Source organism: Felis catus, chromosome F1, assembly GCF_018350175.1.
Source record: "Felis catus isolate Fca126 chromosome F1, F.catus_Fca126_mat1.0, whole genome shotgun sequence".
Lineage (NCBI taxonomy): Eukaryota > Metazoa > Chordata > Mammalia > Carnivora > Felidae > Felis > Felis catus.
In genome coordinates this window covers 21,326,873-21,338,695 of record NC_058384.1, presented here as the reverse complement: position 1 = coordinate 21,338,695, position 11,823 = coordinate 21,326,873, and positions in this window count along the sequence as shown.

Below are 11,823 nucleotides of genomic sequence, written 5' to 3'. Positions count from 1 at the left end.
CTTGAATTCATTCCCTGATATGTACTTGTACGACTTTATTTAGGGACAGTAACAGGTTGGACCCAAAAGTGAGAAAACACTAAACTTTAAATAAACACCTATTGAAAATTGGTAAGGCTCTTTCTCAACCAGATGAATCATATGCAAATAACTGAGTCTCTGTCATTGTATTTTTCTCTTGTCCTTTACTTACCCTCATTATGTAATTAATTAGGGGTCTATGAAAACCAGTGTGCATCTGGACCCTATTCCATTACCTATATTTTCTTATGCTTAGGGGAACACTGCTTGACTTCTAAACTCACCTTAGATTACACTACTGAGTACAAGAGTTTCAGCATCTTCTTGGCATTTAAATATCTTTTAACCAACATGCTTTGAGGCACCTTTTATTTTAGGGTACAATATATTCAGAGGCATGCAGTGATATCCCTTTTGTTTTAGGAACATAACTCAAATGCCCTCACAGCTGCCCTTTCACTGATTTATTAATTGCATTTGTTCTGATTTTTTAGATATACATGCATATTTACATATATATATAGCTAATTATATTTGCCATCTTCTAAGATACAATTACTTAATATAAGAGCATTGTTTTCAAGCAGATAATTAATATGGAAAATATAGTATTACTATAAAGGAGGAGAAAATAAATCAGTCATCACTGTCATAGAGTTAATGCATTGAAATTTATTTATTTCCTTACTATAACTACATGGTTTTAAATATTAAATAATTTAGTAATATATACAACTAATACTTCCAGAATACCAAAATAGCTTATATTAAAGTGAACCTCGGGGTGTCTGGGTGGCTCAGTCAGTTAAGCGTCTGACTCTTGGTTTCGGCTCAGGTCATGATCTTGCCGTTCGTGAATTTGAGCCCCACATCGGGCTCCATGCTGACACTGGAGCCTGCTTGGAATTCTGTCTCCCTCTCTCTTTCTGCCCCTCCCCTGCTCACTCTCTGTGTCTCTCTCTCTCTCAAAAATAAACAAATAAACTTAAAAAATAATAAAGTGAACCTCCTACAAATAACAGATATAAACTCGGCACAAATTACAAAAATGAACTGCTTGAGTGAGCTAATGCAAGCAGAAAATGAAAAGTGTCCAATCTTTGAAAAAATTGAATTAAACTCTGAGATCCATCTTTATGTATTTTATGAATTTACAACACACCTACATCCACATGGTGCATGGATGATAGAACTCAGGCAGAAAGCAGGAGTCTCACCCGTGGGACAATTTAGGGATCTGAGTATGGGCCTGGAAGAACCTCTGCCAGGTGAGAAGAGAAATGTATGGAGCTTCATCAGGGAAACCCCCCAATAATCTCCATATGTCCCCTTAAATTATTCCCTAATCAATATGAGCCTGCATGGGGCAAAACCCCAAGCAGCCCAGTGGGAAGAAACTACTGACTGCAAGGCTGAAAACTTTGAACACTTCAGGTAGTAATCAGTGTAGAAGAGAACGGGTTTGGAGTTCAAGGCCAGCATAGCTTATTAAAGTTGTCACATTTTACTTGAACCAGACAGATATGTCTTAGGAGTAAATACCACGTCCCAGGAGTTGACTAAGGGCTATATTCTTGTATTAAGGCAACACTGAAATAGATCAACTCTAAAAAAACCCTTAAAACTAAGACCTCACAGGATTACAGTATTCCACCAGGAACATAACTTCTGTCTTGTATTCCTTTATAAGACAGTCAGCCAGATATGATGGCCATAAGAAGAGACAGAGGATAGATTTAGGAAAAAATAAAGTTTATTATACTCACAAGTCCTAGAGGCAGAGTCAGAAGATAGGGATGAGGGGAAGGTTTGGGGGCCAGAAGAGGTACGGCTCTGGATTGGTTAGTTTGTAGATCAAAGACAGTCTCCTGTCTGGGCTCTTTGATATCTCTAAGATTTAGTAGTCTCTCTTCAGTCAGAGGTTTTGTAAGATATCAAACCATTATAATATACAGAAGACGAAAAAATTTACAATAGAACTTCTACTAGAAGAAAAATCTATATTATTCAGAGGTAAACACCAGAATCCATAAATCTCTACAATGTTTTCTGGTGATGTTCATTGTACAATAAAAACTTACTGGACATGCAGAGAAGCAGAAAATATGAACCATAGTCAGAGGAAAAGAGCTACCAAAAGAAACAGACCTAAACACAAACAGTATGCTAGAATAAATAAGATAAACATAACTTTTCAATGACTATGAAATAGAAGTTAAGAATTTACAGGAAAACTTATATATAATTGTTTAAGAGATGTTGACTTTCAGAATAGAGGCAGACAGTGTCTAAGTACCAAATATGAATCCTAGCATTAATGCTAGATATAATCTTCATAAAAACTGTAGAAAAATAATAACAATGAGAAATGTAAAAGAAGAAATAAATGGACTTGAAAGTAGGTTAATAAAAGTTATCTGAAATAAGTATCTTAAAAATAAAAATGAGAATGAAAAATTAAAGACTCAGTGATCTGTGAGGCAGCATCATGTGATCAAACAAGAAGAGAGAAAGTTCAGGGCAGAAGACCAATTTGAAAAATTATGGATAGCAATCTTCCAAATGTTATTAAAGACATGAAGCCATGGAACCAAGAAGCTCAGCTAACATCAAGAATGACAAATACACAGAAAACCATAATTAAAAAACAACAAAACTGTTAAAAATCAACATTAAAAAGAAAGCTTTGAAAGCACCTAGAAAAAAAATGGAGAAAGAACATACATCATACATAGACAATGCCAATCCAGAGATGAGCTAATACTGTCAGCAGACTTCTCATCGAAAACTAAGGGCCGGAAAACTAAAGAATTACATCTTTAAAGTATTAAACACACAAAATAATAAGGTGTTAAACATACCACGTACATGCACGCACACACACTGTCAAGTAAGAATACAATACCCATCAAAAAGATTCTTCAAAACCAAAAGTGAAATAAATACATTTTCAGATTATTTCAGAGAATTTGTTACAAATGATCCACGCTACAAGTAAGATGAAAAGAGATTATTCCAGAGAAATAAAATTGATACTAGCTGGATATGTGGATCCCAGAAAAGAGCCCAGACCCTGAAAGTGATCATGCTAAGGGTGCCACCTGATTTGATGCAATATGAAGTAACAAGACATCACCTTAAAATATTTTTACCTTAATTATTTATATCCTTATTTTCATCTTAAAGTTTTCATATTTTTAGATACTTAAAATGTTTATAGTCAACTGATTTTAACTAATTATATTGTTTGAAATGCATGAACATAAAAATCACATTGCAGACCCTTGTCTTTGAATGTTTCCAAAACCCTCTATACCAGCAGAATCGTGAAAATGTTTTTAGATTTTAAGATCATTACCAAAAAGGTCTTCATCGTTTTCAACATGTGTTATCTTAGTTTTTAATATATCTTTATTCTAAAATAATATATTCTTGTGATCCAAAGGTGATATATGCTAAAGGCAGAAAAAATGGAGAATACTGTTAAGTATTAAGCAGTTAAATAGCAACTCTGACCATTAGTATTTCTAACTATAGTTATTGTAAATATTCAATCATACTTCTGCTGACCTTTGTCTTATTAACATTTATCCAATGTTCAAAGCATAGCATACGTATGTGTGTAAGTTTATACTTGATATTGGATTTTTTGTCACTTTTCATGTCCTGTAATGATAGTTATGTACCCAATTATGATTGGTTTTAATCTTTATGTGTGCTAGATTGTCATCTTGTAAGAGATTATGCATTTCATCATTTTTTGTGTATAGATATCTATAGACAAATAAGCAAAAGTTAGGTGATAGCTACTTACATCTTATTGCTAACACAGGAATGACATAATTAGGTTTTTATGTGTTTTTGAAGTGATATTATTTTGCAAAGGGAGAAAAGCATTTTCTCCCATTTTCTCTGAAACAAGAGTCTTAGGAAGCCTCAGAAGTTATGGAGGGAGCTTTGAGAAAGTTAGGAGAAAGATGGATAGAAGCAGGCACTGAAGTGATTGAACCTAATTTCTCACCGTAGATATTTTATGAATAGGACACATAGTATTTTGGTTGGCCAAGTTTTCATGTGGTGCTTTTAAGAAGTGATTCATTTGTCTCTTAGATTATAATTATACTATCTATATATTTTAAACACATATTCTGATTTATGATTAAAAATGAGTTAATACTTGAAAAAATAAACTGAGAATTGATTAATCATGAAAAATGCTGAATAAATGTACCTATTTTAATTTTAGGACTGCATTTTAACCACTGTTTTAAAAAAAAAATTTTTTTAACGTTTATTCATTCTTGAGACAGAGACAGAGCATGAACGGGGGAGGGGCAGAGAGAGAGGGAGACACAGAATCGGAAGCAGGCTCCAGGCTCTGAGCAGTCAGCCCAGAGCCCGACGCAGGGCTCAAACTCACGGACTGCGAGATCATGACCTGAGCCAAAGTCGGACGCTCAACCAACTGAGCCACCCAGGCGCCCCTAACCACTGTTTTATACACAAACATGATACATCAGTCTCCCTTCTCAACAGGTTGCTCGGAATGTAGGAAGTGGTGTGTGTCTACAATAGCCAGTTTTACATGCAAATTCAACAGAATCCCCTGGTTTATCATAAATTTGTTTCTTAAAACTCCAGCGTAACTGTATGCTATGTTTTTTTCAAGATTTCTTCTGCTCATACACCTGAAAGTACAAAAAATGAACATGAAACATTAAGTAGTAAATAAGTATTTTCCACAGAATTTCAGACTTTCAGGTGCAATCTTCCATGCTGGCTCACGGCTTCACTCTCAAAGTCTTTTCTAAACCAACTGATTGAAAATCCATCATGTAGACTTAAATTATTTTAAGCAATTAATGAATTAATGATGTAAAAATGAGGTACCATGTTTAATGTGTGATAATTAAATGTTCTAGCCAAAGATTCACAGTGTCAATTATCACACGAAGAGCTTTCATTAAAGAATATTTTGTTGCTGGGCGCCTGGGTGGCTCAGTCGGTTAAGCATCTAACTTCGGCTCAGGTCACGATCCCACAGTTTCTGAGTTCAAGTCCTATACTGGGTGAGCTTGAGCCCCATTTCAGGTGAGTCCGCTTCTCTCTCTCTCTCTGCTCTCGCTCACTTGCTCCCTCTCTCTCTCAAAAAAAAAATTTTTGTTGTTGTTACTTGAACAGGAATTTTCCACACTTTATTTACTCACATATTAATATTTAGTAGTCAAGCGTTCAACAGAATGATTGCTAGTTAACCCATGAAAATTCTATTATAAATAGATATTCTACAAGAATATTAAAATACTTACCTAAGCATTTTGGTGGTTCTGACCACTGTCCATGAGTACATATTATGTTCCTGTTTCCTTGAAGTTCATAGAAGGACTGGCATTGGTACTCAACTGATGATCCTGGAGCGTATGCTGGTAATGTGAATGAGGTAATGTCTACATCGTCAGTAGGTGGAGGGGGTCCACAGTTTCCTTTAGAGTTTTAAAAAAAAAATATTTCATTTCTTGAAAGACTAAAGAAAAACAGGTTACAATAAAGCAATAAAAATATAGCACCACACTTAATATCAAGACTTGTGATTTCTGCTGACATAAATGATTCCTTGAAGAAATTTTAATCACTTAAACTGAGAATCACACTTTTAAGCCCTTCTTTTTATCCCACATGAAAACGCACAGAAAGCATTAACAAACATATCCGTTTTGCAGTATTGTGATATTGATATCACAGTTTTTCTTGGTGAATATTTGCTGGATAGATGGCTAGCTAATATAAACAAAAAAGTTTTCTTGTTATACACAACATACTACAGTGTCCACTGGATCTCTAGTCGTTTTTTTCATTGATTTTCATTTTTATTACAAAGGAAACACCACCTTTGATAAAATTCAAGGAATTACACATTTGTATAATGCGAAAGGGCATTGCTAGCTTCCTGTTCTGGACAAGATGAAGTAGAAACATTTCTGCTTATTCCTTCTGCTAAGTAAAAATCCTGAATATATTTCAAAATCCAACATAAGAGACTGTGAAAGATGTCGACAAGAAATCAATCTTTCAAGGACTTCAGAATTCAAGGAATCACACTGCAGTGAGTTGTTTGGTTTTTCATTTTGCCTTCTATGTATCCTAGGCTGGGCACTGAAGAAGAGTGTAACCCAGAAATGATATCAAGTTCAGGCATAAAAAAGGTTCCAAGAATTTCCTTCGTCCCTTTAGACAATGGTTCAGGAAAGGAGCGACCTAGCAAGGCAAGCATTTTTTACAAGACTTAAATTACTTCAGAAAAACTTCATAGACCACCCCTCTCCCCACCTTGATCCAAAGACCAAGTGAAGAGCGTGGACTTGCACCCTGCCTGGTGGCGATGGGGACCTGATAAACAAAAGATTTCAATAAAATCCAAAGTCTTAAAACATAATACCCAAAATGTCCTGTATATATTTGAAAATCATTCATCATACCAAGGAGCAGAAAAATCTCAAAAGGGAAAAGGAAATCAACACAAGACCACACTGAGTTGATAAGGATATTGGAATTATTTGACAATGGTTTTAAAAAATCCAATGTGAACATAGAACTGAATAATGTAATAATAAAATTTCTTTAAAACTTATTGGATGGGCTCAATTATAGATATCAGATGACTGTAGGATGCACAAACTTAAATAAAGAACACAGATTACTCACTTTGAAAATATACTGAAAACAACAACATAAAGTGAACAGAGCTTTAGGGACCTGTGGGAAGATAGCAAAAGACTGGATACCCAGAAAGAGAAAAGAGGTTGGAGATGAAAGAAAACAACTTCCAAAAATAATGACTGAAAAGTTCCCAAATTGGACATAAGGCATAAACCTACACATTAAAAAAGCTGGACAAGATAAACAAAGAAATTCATGCCAAGATACATCATAATCAAACTGCTAAAAACTGGTAAGAAAAGGAAAAAAAAATCAAAAGCAGTGAAATACCACCTCACATCTTTCAGAATGGCTAAAACCAACAACACAAGAAACAACAGGTTTTGGCGAGGATGCAGAGAAAGGGGAACACTCTTGCACCGTTGGTGGGAATGCAAACTGGCGCAGCCACTCTGAAGAACAGTATGGAGGTTCCTCAAGAAACTAAAAAAAGAACTACCTTCGATCCAGCAATCGCACTCTTAGGTATTTACTCAAAGGATGCAAAAATTCAAATTCAAAGGGGTACATGCACCCCAGTGTTTATATAGCAGCATTATCAACAATAGCCAAACTACGGAGAGAGCCCAAATGTCCATTGACTGATGAATAGACAAAGAAGATATAGTATGTACACACACACACACACACACACACACTCTGGAATATCACTCAGCCACCAAAAAGAATATTATTTGCAATGATGTGGATGGAGCTAGAATGTATTACGCTAAGCAAAATAAGTCAATCAGGAAAAAAAATAAGTCAATCAGAGAAAGATAGGATTTCACTCATATGTGGAATTTAAGAAGCAAAACAGATGAACATATGGGAAGGGGGGAAGAGAGAGAGGGAAACAAACCACAAGAGATTCTTAATGATAGAGAACAAACTGTGTTGCCAGAGGGGGTAGGGGGATGGGCTAGATGGGGGATGGGTACTAAGGAGGGCACTTGTTGGGATGAGCACTGGGTGTTGTATGTAAGTGATGAATCACTGACTTTACTCCTGAAACCAATATTGCACTATATGTTAACTAACTAAAATTAGAGAAAAAGGAGAACAGCAAATAGAAAAAAGAGGTAAATAAAAAGAAATGATTACATAGGAGGAGCTACCATCATATCACAGAGAAAGTGCACAAATGCTTCCTAAAACCACCATTCTGATGTGTATCCAGCTGCCAACCTGAGCAAGAACATGAAATTTAAAACGTCTATTTATTTATGAAAGAGTTCTTCAATGATTCTCAAACCAATAGTGAATAATAAAAGGAAAAGCATTGAGAATTAACCATTAAGAAAAGTACCATAAATTGTATATCAGAAGGGGCATTATAGGAAAACAAGAAACGTTTTTTTAAAAACCTCCTGGAAAAGCAAGCATGAAAACTTACATAAATAGATAAGAATGTGAATAGGCAAACTTATATGAATAAGTAGGTTTAGTCTCACTACATATCTAGTTTTAATTTTTTTAATGCCAGAATTAAAAGTGATTCTATTATGAACCAATCAAATTAACAAAAATAGGATTGAGTTCATCATGCAAAAATTGCTTGCTAAAATACATAAATATATAAATGATTTTAAATATTTAGGTATAAATGATTTTATATATTTAGAAATCTATAGGATTTTGTCTCATGACTTTGATGCCAATTTATTATGTTTAATGAATCGTATTGAAAATAGATTTTAGTTTACGTACTGCCCTCACCTACACACTGAGGTGGAGAACTCCATTTTCCCATGTGACAAGTTATCTTGTCCTCTGCAGGTATCCTGTAACCATCTTCACAAATAGAACTTAATTTAGTGCCATGTGCATAAAGCCTGGGTTTAAATGTTTCTTTAATGAGTCCATTTTCTACATGAGGTGGTTGAGAACATGGAATTTTTTCTATGTGAAGAATAGAGATCAAAGAGTCAAGCACAAATATAATGTTTTACATTGAAAAACACAAACAAACACTGCCTGGGGATTTTAAAATATGGATAATTTGAACAAATTAAATTATTTAAAACTGAAACTCTTTGAAACTTGCAAGGATATATGTCTCCCTAATATCTATGCTACTATCCTCCTGTTCAATATGCCCCTTCATTCTTGTCTTGTTCATCATAAGGAGTGAAACAGGCAAAAACAGAAATCTTATCCCAGACTTACAGAAGGTTTTTGTAAGGTTTTGTCTGTGTTCATTTCACAGAGTGAAAGAACGGGGACTGATTTGTATACTTAGATTGTAATTTACTGTATCAAGATAAAGTTTAACATAGAGAAAGGCATAGAGAAAGGTTTAACATAGAGAATGAACATATTCAGGGCACCTGGGTGGCTCAGTCGGTTAAGCGTCCGACTTCAGCTCAGGGCATGATCTCGCAGTCCGTGAGTTCGAGCCCCACGTCGGGCGCTGGGCTGATGGCTCAGAGCCTGGAGCCTGCTTCTGATTCTGTGTCTCCCTCTCTCTCTGCCTCTCCCCCGTTCATGCTCTGTCTCTCTGTCTCAAAAATAAGTAAACGTTAAAAAAAAAAAGAGAGAATGAACATATTCTTGTTCATTTATACAAAGCACAGGGGAGTGTTAACCTCATTCAAAGAACATCATAAAGCAAGTTATGTGCTACTGACCAACACAGCGTGGTGTTGACTGCCATCTTCCACCTTTACACACAATTTCTGCTGCATTGTGAATTATAGAATTTTCTTGACACAGAACAGATATTTTTTCTCCATCACGGTACTTCACTGTAGTTGTCATATCTCGAGCATTGGGAATCTGAGGTGGAGGTGGGCCTGACTGCATTTGTAGCTCTAAAAATATTAAAATTCGATTTCTTGATTAAAAATCATAACTTAGGGGCGCCTGGGTGGCGCAGTCGGTTAAGCGTCCGACTTCAGCCAGGTCACGATCTCGCGGTCCGGGAGTTCAAGCCCCGCGTCGGGCTCTGGGCTGATGGCTCAGAGCCTGGAGCCTGTTTCCGACTCTGTGTCTCCCTCTCTCTCTGCCCCTCCCCCGTTCATGCTCTGTCTCTCTCTGTCCCAAAAATAAATAAACGTTGAAAAAAAAATTAAAAAAAAAAATAAAAATCATAACTTAAATGTATCAAGAGGTTAATTTAGCAGAGAACTCAAAATGATGTATCATAAATGGTCAAATAATAATGGCATGTTCTGGGTTTAAATATGGTATACTCTTTGATACTTCAGTGTATCACATTTGGCTTATTCTCATGGTTTTCTTTGTTGTTTCTTTTATTCTTTCTGTGATCATAATTTATATAAAACCTCTTCTAATTATTTCTAACCATTAAGATGTTCTGAGTTACTCAGTATCAGGCACTAAATAAAGGTTTTCTGAGTATACCCCAGGAAGTCTTCTAAATCCTTTCAATTGTCCACGTTTTACATTTAATTCAGGGAAACATTTGAGTAAACTTTATTTGTGCTACTAATGTCAGATTTTCTATTTCTTTTGTTTTTTTTTTAACGTTTATTTATTTTTGAGACAGAGAGAGACAGAGCATGAACAGGGGAGGGGCAGAGAGAGAGGGAGTCACAGAATCTGAAACAGGCTCCAGGCTCTGAGCTGTCAGCACAGAGCCTGATGCGGGGCTCGAACTCACAGACCGTGAGATCATGACCTGAGCCGAAGTCGGACGCTCAACCGACCAAGCCACCCAGGCGCCCCTCAGATTTTCTATTTCTAAGCTGACATGAGTATTGTATATTTCATCACAAATTTTTTTTCTTATATTTATTTTAAGTATTTGGCATATTTTTTTAACGTATTCTCTTCTATGTCTGATATTTAATCACTTTTAGTCCTAATGATTCAAACTTGTACTTCCTCTTGATAAGTCTTGCCATAGGTTGAATTTAGCTGAATTTTAGCATGATACTCATCTAATTGTATACATTATATGTGTGTAGTTCTTTATATAACAATCATACCACAATAAAGCTGTTTTAAAAAGAAAAATGATTAGAAAACATAAATATATGGAAATTAAACAACAAATTTCTGAATAACTGACAGGTCAAAGAAGAAATCAAAAGAATATTAGAAAGACAATATTTTATATAGAATTTAATGAAAATACAATGTATACAAAAATTTTCGAGACACAGCTAAAGTAGTGCTTAGAAAGAAAAATGCAGTTTTAAAGTTTATATTTTAAAAGTAGGATGGTTTAAGTCCATATTTTAATTTTCTACTTTAAGAAATAATATGTGTAATAATATTACACATGTACCTTCAGAACAATAGAGGATTACAGAACACTTCTTAACTTGATTTCTCAGTCTATAGTATCCCTAACAACAAAACCTGGCAGAGACATTACAAGCAAAAGTAACTGTAGGTTAACATCTCCCATGAACATAGATGTAAAAAAAAAAACCTTAAAACTATATCAGTAAATTTAGTACATGAAAATACATCACTACCGAGTTGACTTAAGAAATGAGAGATTTAGGGGGCACCTGGGTGGCTCAGTTGGTTAAGTGTCTGACTTCGACTCAGGTCATGATATCACAGTTTCTGAGTTTGAGCCCTGTGTTGAACTCTGTGTTGACAGCTCAGAGCCTGGAGGCTGCTTTGGATTCTGTCTCCCTCTCTCTCTGCCTCTCCCTTGCTCACTCTGTCCCTCTCTCTCTCAAAAATAAACAAACATTAAAATGAATAAATAAATAAATTATTCAACATTAAAAAACTTATACATGTAATTCACTGTAATAACACAATTAAGAAAGCCATATTATCACATCTATAGTACATTAAAAGCACTTGAAACATCAGTGGTTGATGATAAAATTGACTCAGCCAAGTAGGAATAGAAAAAAATTCCTTTGATCCAATAAAGGATATCTATAAAAATCCTAAACTGACATTATAATTATGGTAAAATGTTAAATGCCCTCTCCCAGTGGTCAGGAATAAGACAAAGATGTTTCTTCCTTTAAAAAGTTTACTCAAGGGGCACCTGGGTGGCTCAGTCAGTTGAGTGACCAACTTCAGCTCAGGTCATGATCTCACAGCTCGTGAGTTCGAGCCCTGCATCAGGCTCCGTGCTGACCGTGCGGAGCCTGGAACCTGCTTCAGATT